Source organism: Coregonus lavaretus (assembly GCF_964263955.1).
Source record: "Coregonus lavaretus genome assembly, contig: HAP1_SCAFFOLD_288, whole genome shotgun sequence".
Taxonomy (NCBI): Eukaryota; Metazoa; Chordata; class Actinopteri; order Salmoniformes; family Salmonidae; genus Coregonus; species Coregonus lavaretus.
Window position 1 is genome coordinate 235,498 of NW_028165217.1, and position 9,503 is coordinate 245,000.

The 9,503-nt window shown below is 45.4% G+C and overlaps 1 pseudogene across 1 annotated transcript in view; it reads left to right on the forward strand.

Annotated features, from left to right (window-relative positions):
• Positions 1-751: 751 nt before the first annotated feature.
• LOC311116113 (mitochondrial adenyl nucleotide antiporter SLC25A23-like) overlaps positions 752-9,503 on the forward strand; it is a 15,845-nt pseudogene continuing 7,093 nt past the window's right edge. Inside the window, exons 1-3 of the transcript in view lie at positions 752-1,031; positions 7,633-7,759; positions 8,121-8,208. The product of the transcript in view is annotated as a mitochondrial adenyl nucleotide antiporter SLC25A23-like (transcript). The remainder of the gene's footprint in view (positions 1,032-7,632; positions 7,760-8,120; positions 8,209-9,503) is intronic.

A 9,503-nucleotide genomic window follows, 5' to 3' on the forward strand; every position in this document is an offset into this window, starting at 1 on the left:
TGGGTCTCTGTGTGTGGGGACTGAACTAAATGCGTGTCCCTCGTAGTCTACAGAAGGCCAGGCTACGGCGCAGACTCAAGACGACGCATTCCTTCGACTCTTCACTTTCTCAGCTGACGCGACGGCGACGGTTTCTGACCTGAAGCAAGGTGACATTAGGAGCATTAGCCTGGATAATATCTTAATAATACCGACACAGACCAACCATTTGCAACGCTGCAAACTGCGCACTTGCTGTCACATCCGGACGAATCATAACGTCAGGACCGCGCATTGCGAACCCCAGTGGTTGGTGAGCGTCCCTAAAAAGCCAAGAGGACGACATGTATAGGCCTAATCTTTGAACGTCCCGGGCATATCCGTTACCGAGATGAATTAGACACAGGATTAAGATTTCGGTTCTGGCAGTTTGCCGCGCGGTTTGGTGTTTAACAACGCTCCGTGGTTTCTAAAAGCACCGAAAGAAGGAAGGGCTTTCTGTCTTTGCTACAATGTTAGGTTACCGTCGCCTCCTGGTTTCTTGACGATAAATAAACAACTATTTACAACCAATTACGGAATAAAAACGTATGTTAAAGCTTTGAGATTCTGTACAGCATGACCGCGAATGGAAACGGGCGTCACGGGGAGCGCGTTGTGAGGTCCACCGCTGGATTGTTTTTAATCAGCACATCTGTTTCTGTCCTTCTCCCGAGAGATTTACTGACTGGCTGACAGCGTGAGTAGCCTGACTATTAATAAACATTTTTTATCCTGATTTGGACATCCGGACGCCGATGACTCAATAGGCTATTCCAACGGGATCTAACCGACGCAGGCAACCGTCACCACGCATGGGGCAGCCGGGGGCTCGGATCCCCCGGGGCTGGAGGACCCAAGCCCGCTGCCAGGAGGATGTCGACCCGGAGAGGGAGAAGCAATGGGTGGAACTGTTCGACGAACTGGACTTGAACAGTGATGGAGTCATCGATATCCACGAGCTCCGGGTGGGACTGGCGAAACGGGGGCTCTCCCGCCGCGCGGTGGACCGGGTAAGCGAGCCCAGGCAGCAACTCGGCTGTCATTCGGTATACCTTGATGATGATCACGAATAACGTTTTTTTACGTGAAACGTTTGGCTATAGCCTAAATTAACACTGTGGGGCTTCCCCCTAGCCATCACCAGCCACTAATTGCATTTTGTGTGTATGTGTGTGATGTCAATGATTATGATTCCCCCATGTACCTGCATCACCCATACTGCTCCACCCCTTCCATATTCTATCCTATTCTGTTCTATCCTATTCTACTCTATTCTATTCTATCCTACTGTATTCTATTAGACCTCTACAGGTCAGACAGTAGTCTAGGCTGTAGGTAGATTGGATATGGATTTGACTGTATTAGGCTCAGACAAGAACAGGGCGGTGAATTCAACCGTATAGGCAAGGGATCGGCAACTCCAGTCCTCGGAGCCGGAGTGCTGTCACACTTTTCCCCCATCCCTAGCAAACACAGCTGATTAAACTAATTGCAATTTAAACTGAAGATCAAAATTTCAATTATTATTGGAGTCAGGTGTGTTAGCTGGGGCTGGGGCAAAAGTTTGACACCAATCAGGGCACCGAGGACTGCAGTTGCCCATCCCTGGTATAGGTTATACGGAGGTAACCTGAATGCCAGTCTGTTTGTGCTATCATGCCAACTCCTTGTCATGCCAAACATGTCTTGACGATGACAGCAATGGAGCTGGCAAAAGCCCTAACACATCTGGGACCACCAGGCTAAATGAAGATAGTTAACCTCCTGAGCTGACTCATCTCATTTAACAGATCAATGACTGATCAATGATCACCATTATTGATTAATTGGAATGTGAATGTTTTCAGCGTGGAGCAACTACATCTGAACTCTGGCTGAAGTCTCAACTCTGACTGCGATGGGATGTAGGCCTATAGACAAAGATGGTGGATAAATGAAGATGGTTCATTCAGGACGTTTACTATTGAAAAAATTTGTCTGTTTCGGTCTGTTTAAGACCCCCATCAAAATCCTTCAGTTTAAGCTATATCAAACGCACAGCCATACACTCTCCATAGACAAACATTGGCAGTAGAACGGCCTTACTGAGGAGCTCAGTGACCTTCAACGTGGCGCCGTCATAGGATGGCACCGTTCCAACAAATCAGTTAGTCAAATGTCTGCCCTGCTAGAGCTTCCCCGGTCAACTGTAAATGCTGTTATTGTGAAGTGGAAACTTCTAGGAGCAACAACGGCTCAGCCACGAAGTGGTAGGCCACACAAGCTCCCAGAACGGGTCGGCCGAGTGCTGAAGCGTGCGGGACATACAAATGGTCTGTCCTCGGTTGCAACACTCTCTACCGAGTTCCAAACTGCCTTTGGAAGCAACGTCAGCACAAGAACTGTTCATTTGGAGCTTCATGAAATGGGTTTCCATGGCCGAGTAGACGCACACAAGCCAAAGATCACAATGCGTAATGCCATTGGCCTTATTTTTTCACCACATTAAGATTATTTAATGATAATATTGTAAATAAGCACAGAAATTGCCCAGTCTGGAAACGTATACACTGCTCAAAAAAATAAAGGGAACACTTAAACAACACAATGTAACTCCATGTCAATCACACTTCTGTGAAATCAAACTGTCCACTTAGGAAGCAACACTGATTGACAATACATTTCACATGCTGTTGTGCAAATGGAATAGACAACAGGTGGAAATTATAGGCAATTAGCAAGACACCCCCAATAAAGGACTGGTTTTGCAGGTGGTGACCACAGACCACTTCTCAGTTCCTATGCTTCCTGGCTGATGTTTTGGTCACTTTTGAATGCTGGCGGTGCTTTCACTCTAGTGGTAGCATGAGACGGAGTCTACAACCCACACAAGTGGCTCAGGTAGTGCAGCTCATCCAGGATGGCACATCAATGCGAGCTGTGGCAAGAAGGTTTGCTGTGTCTGTCAGCGTAGTGTCCAGAGCATGGAGGCGCTACCAGGAGACAGGCCAGTACATCAGGAGACGTGGAGGAGGCCGTAGGAGGGCAACAACCCAGCAGCAGGACCGCTACCTCCGCCTTTGTGCAAGGAGGAGCAGGAGGAGCACTGCCAGAGCCCTGCAAAATGACCTCCAGCAGGCCACAAATGTGCATGTGTCTGCTCAAACGGTCAGAAACAGACTCCATGAGGGTGGTATGAGGGCCCGACGTCCACAGGTGGGGGTTGTGCTTACAGCCCAACATCGTGCAGGACGTTTGGCATTTGCCAGAGAACACCAAGATTGGCAAATTCGCCACTGGCGCCCTGTGCTCTTCACAGATGAAAGCAGGTTCACACTGAGCACATGTGACAGACGTGACAGAGTCTGGAGACGCCGTGGAGAACGTTCTGCTGCCTGCAACATCCTCCAGCATGACCGGTTTGGCGGTGGGTCAGTCATGGTGTGGGATGGCATTCTTTGGGGGGCCACACAGCCCTCCATGTGCTCGCCAGAGGTAGCCTGACTGCCATTAGGTACCGAGATGAGATCCTCAGACCCCTTGTGAGACCATATGCTGGTGCGGTTGGCCCTGGGTTCCTCCTAATGCAAGACAATGCTAGACCTCATGTGGCTGGAGTGTGTCAGCAGTTCCTGCAAGAGGAAGGCATTGATGCTATGGACTGGCCCGCCCGTTCCCCAGACCTGAATCCAATTGAGCACATCTGGGACATCATGTCTCGCTCCATCCACCAACGCCACGTTGCACCACAGACTGTCCAGGAGTTGGCGGATGCTTTAGTCCAGGTCTGGGAGGAGATCCCTCAGGAGACCATCCGCCACCTCATCAGGAGCATGCCCAGGCGTTGTAGGGAGGTCATACAGGCACATGGAGGCCACACACACTACTGAGCCTCATTTTGACTTGTTTTAAGGACATTACATCAAAGTTGGATCAGCCTGTAGTGTGGTTTTCCACTTTAATTTTGAGGGTGACTCCAAATCCAGACCTCCATGGGTTGATACATTTGATGTCCATTGATAATTTTTGTGTGATTTTGTTGTCAGCACATTCAACTATGTAAAGAAAAAAGTATTTAATAAGATTATTTCATTCATTCAGATCTAGGATGTGTTATTTTAGTGTTCCCTTTATTTTTTTGAGCAGTGTAGTCATTAACGGTGCAAAACGATTATATCGGAGCAGCATAACATAGAAGAGGTCTCCCCAAATATCGCCCAAACCTAGTCGCTACTGTTAATATTTAGGTGCAGGAACTCCACTATATTTTGAAGCTAATATATTTGCGTAGAGGTTATTATAGGTAAGAGAGGTGCAGGAACTCAAGCAGTAGAACATCGGCGGTGCCGGTCCTCAGCTCCGGTAAGCTCCTGCCCAAGTCAAACACTGCTTACAGTAAAGGCTTGCATCCCAAATGGTACCCTATTCCTTTTATAGTGCCCTACATAGGGGATAGGGTGCCATTTGGGACACTGACTGTATAGGCCTGGCCTTCTATTGTACTGTACATGTATTACTGTTAACAGCACTTTAAATGAGAAGCCAGATCCACAGCTACTTGGTTAAATTAAGTCTGCTAAATCACCATTCTGTTGGAGAACAATGTTGGCATTGTTTTGTGTGTTTGAATGTGTGTTACTGTTGACTTTGTTCTACACGCATGCACACACACACACACACACACACACACACACACACACACACACACACACACACACACACACACACACACACACACACACACACACACACACACACACACACCTCCCGCTATCAGTTTATGGGTGTTTCTCTTGGCAGAAAAAGTGTAGGCAGACACACACAATTGGGGTGTGAATTTGGCCTGTCTGAGCCGAGAAAGCATTTAACCTTTCCCACTCACGCTCTCTCTTTTCTCTGTCTCTGTCTCGCTCTCGCTCTCTCTGTCTTTTCTCTCTCTTTCTTTCTCCCTCTAACTCTGTCTTTCTCTCTCTCTCTCTCTCTCTCTCTCTCTCTCTCTCTCTTTCTCTCTCTCAACTGGGGTTGTGTCACTACTGATCACTACTGAATTGCTCCTGATAATTTTTCATTTCCTACATAAACCCTTTTGAATTACTTGAAAACTGCCACATTTACTACTGTTTGCCAATTCCTAATCACTATCGACATCTTCTTGTTTCACTACTGTGTCACTACTAGACTAGTGAACATGTTATTTCCTCAAGTTTCTAACTGTAGTTAAATCGTCAAACAATAAATAATGAGCTTATACAAACCTAATAGCATTAAAAAAAAATAACATTAATGACATATTAAATGACATATTTACACTTTTTGTTAATCCCTTTGAGGCCTTGTCTTCATTCACCTTTGACGTAACTATCTTCAGATCCTCTTTTTTGTTGCAGCCACATTTGTCCACCACATAATATTTTCTAAAACTAAAGACGAGCACAAGAGACAACCAATTATAATTTTGGAGGTCACATAAGACAACACAGAAAAACATTTGATAAACAATGTTAATCTTACCAACATTTGCATACAAACACAAATACTTATAAGCTAGCTAGCAATGGGACTAGCAAACAGCTAGGCTAAACACAATCTTTTTGATCTGGTAAAAAGTGATATAAACAGCGAAACAACAACATGAAAGTATTCATAAAGCATTAAAAGAAAGTTGAACTTCCAGATGGTGCTAGCATAAGGGCTATGGAAGACAGGATGACGGCGGATGGAAGATGATTACATTCTGGATTGTCAAAAACAGTAGCTAGCTAACAACAACCAACTACTTCCTGTTTTGTCTTCTTCTGCGGTCGCGAAAAGCCTGTGTAGCAAAGCTGTAGTGTTTTGACTACTTATTTACTAGCAACATCAAGTAGTAAAAATCTCTTCCTGATTACTACTGGAAACACTACTGTTTTCCTACTGAACACTACACAACTCTACCTGATTACTACTGGAAACACTACTGTTTTCCTACTGAACACTACACAACTCTACCTGATTACTACTGGAAACACTAGTGTTTTCCTACTGAACACTACACAACTCTACCTGATTACTACTGGAAACACTACTGTTTTCCTACTGAACACTACACAACTCTACCTGATTACTACTGGAAACACTACTGTTTTCCTACTGAACACTACACAACTCTACCTGATTACTACTGGAAACACTACTGTTTTCCTACTGAACACTACACAACTCTACCTGATTACTACTGGAAACACTACTGTTTTCCTACTGAACACTACACAACTCTACTTGTGCATCTTGAGTAAACTATACATTTACTACACAATCCCTACACGTCTATACATAGAAGAGGTTTTGGTAGTACTTTTTCATGACTTTTGGAAGGCTGAGAGTATTATTGTTGTTGCCCTGACGACACAACCCAGAACTCCGCCTTCTCTCCCCTCATCCTCACTTTCCTTCTTTCCTCTCCTCATCTTCCTCATCTCCCGTCCTGCCCTCCTCATTGTCCTCTTCCATTCCCTCTCTCCTTTCCCCTCTTCCTCCCCCTCCTCCATTCCCCCTCCTCCTCCTCCTCCTCTTCTTCCTGTGGAATGTTAGTAGTGCTGAGTTGTGACCCGGGGTTGAGGAGCAGAGAACACAGATTACTCTGTTACCCACGGCAACAAGTGTGTGTGTGTGTGTGTGTGCTGCATTACTGCAGGGGAGAATAATGCACTGTTGTTAACGAGGGAGTAGGGCTGGTGGGAGGTTGGGTAAACAGAGAGGTGGAGTGGAGCTGTGTGAAGGACTAGATTTATAGAGCAGGTCTACTGTGTCCATGACTAACAAACATAGGCTGCGTCTCAAATGGCTCCCTATTCCCTATATAGTGCACTACTTCTGGCCCTATGCTATGAGTGTCCGCCCTGAGATCGAAAGGTTGGGAGTTCGATCTCTGGCTGAGTCATACCAAAGACAAGATTAATTAGATGAATTGGGGGTAAGGCACTGCGATAGACTAGTGTCCTGTCCAGGGGGTGTACTGGTACATCAATCTGCCTCACCCTACAGAAACAGGAGATAGACTAGTGTCCTGTCCAGGGGGTGTACTGGTACATCAAGCTGCCTCACCCTACAGAAACAGGAGATAGGTTCCTGCCCCTACAAGTCAAGGCTACTTACTTACTAAGGTCAAAAGTAGTGCACTATAGAGGCAATATGGTGCCATTTGGAACGCATCAATCAAATGTCAACGTGTCTGTGATGTAACGTGACTGACCCAGGGTTGACCTCTGAGAGTTGTTTGTAACTCTGTCTTTCTCAGGTTGTCTGTCTGTTAGTTTCAGTGTATTGATTTTGCTTCTTGTCCCTTCATCTTACGCTTTCTTCCCCTTTTTCACCTCCACATTAACATTCCATCCACCACTTTCTCCTGTTCCTGACCATTTTGGCAACTCTTCTGCCTCCTCTCCATCTCCTCCTCCCCCCATCTCTCCTCTCTCTCTCCTCGCCCCACATCTCTCCTCTCTCTCTCCTCGCCCCACATCTCTCCATTCCCTCTCCATCTCCCCTTCACCCTTTCCACCTCTCCACTCCCCCATCTTTTCTACCCCTCCCCCTCTCCACCCTCCTCTCCACCCTCCTCCCCTTCTCCACCCCCCCTCTGTGCCCCTTCCCCAGCAGATTGTCAAGGAGGGGGACAGCAACAATGATGGGGAGTTGGACTTCCAGGAGTTCAGGCAATACCTCCGCTCCCACGAGAAGGAGCTCCGACTCATGTTCCGCAGCCTGGACCGCAACAATGACGGTTTGGAAATATGTACCCTACTTATGTATGGCCTCCAGAATTACAATTGGTTAAATGGAGAGGCTCCGTTGTTGCTTAGCCAAAATATGCAGACGTGTGCAGCCCCACAATTTGTAACTTGATGCAAATATGCAATATAGTCATTTTGCAAAGCTAACTAGGTTATTTTGTTACGTACATACGTAAGGTATGTGAATAATACTCACTGAAAAACACACACACAAACACACACACACACACAAACACACACACACACAAACACACACACACACACACAAACACACACACAAACACACACACACACACACAAACACACACAAACACACACAAACCAACTCTGACGTGGATACTGTGTTTGCAGGTGAGATAGATGTATCAGAGATCCAGCAGTCCCTTCAAACTCTGGGAATAGCTGTTAGTCTGAAGGAGGCTGCCAAGATCATGAAGAGGTCTGTACATTCTACTCTGGTTATATCTACGCTATAATGAAACAGTCTACTCTGGTTATATCTACGCTATAATGATACAGTCTACTCTGGTTATATCTATGCTATAATGGTACAGTCTACTCTGGTTATATCTACGCTATAATGAAACAGTCTACTCTGGTTATATCTACGCTATAATGATACAGTCTACTCTGGTTATATCTACGCTATAATGATACAGTCTACTCTGGTTATATCTACGCTATAATGATACAGTCTACTCTGGTTATATCTACGCTATAATGATACAGTCTACTCTGGTTATATCTACACTATAATGATACAGTCTACTCTGGTTATATCTACGCTATAATGATACAGTCTACTCTGGTTATATCTATGCTGTAATTGCACAATCTAGTATGAATTGTAGAATGGATTTTTTCGGACAACCATGCGTGTGTGTGTGTGTCCGTCTGTGTGTGTGTGTGTGTCCGTCCGTGTGTGTGTCCGTCCATGTGTGTGTGTGTGTGTGTGTGTGTGTGTGTGTGTGTGTGTGTGTGTGTGTGTGTGTGTGTGTGTGTGTTTGCGTCGGTCCATGCAAGTGTATGTGTGTGTGTCCGTCCGTGTGTGTGTCCGTCCGTGTGTGTGTCCGTCCATGTGTGTGTGTCCGTCCATGTGTGTGTGTGTGTGTGTGTGTCCGTCCGTGTGTGTGTCCGTCCATGTGTGTGTGTGTGTGTTTGCGTCGGTCCATGCAAGTGTATGTGTGTGTGTCCTAGGGCTGTCCATGACAAAAAAAAAATCTTGGTCGACCGAGAGTCGTCCTGTTCTTTCGACCAATCGATTGGTTGAAATGTTGAACCTTATATTTCCTGTGTGTGAATAAGATAAACTACATGTGCACGGAGCTTGTCTGATGCTTTAAGCATACTGTTTGATTACATCATTAAGACACACAAATGACTAAAGAAAGAGCCCGATGGTGACACTGTGTTAAAATCTTTTCCAGTGAGTGCATGTTATGTGTGCCAAACAGTTGCTGTTAGATTACAATATAATTTTGTTCTGACCATTTGGGACAGGGTGTACAACACTAAATAAATAAGTGTACCAGAGAGTCTGTTCTAATGAAGACAAAAATAGATATATAAAGCCTTTACTACAGCAGACTGAAAACAGTTGCATGTATTCGTGAATTGCAGTTTATTTATTGTTTAGGCTAATTATTCAAAGCTCCCTTTGTTATTACATGTTCATATTAAAATGATGGATTGCATTTCAAAAGCATGAATAAACTGTGTGATGGCATGAACACA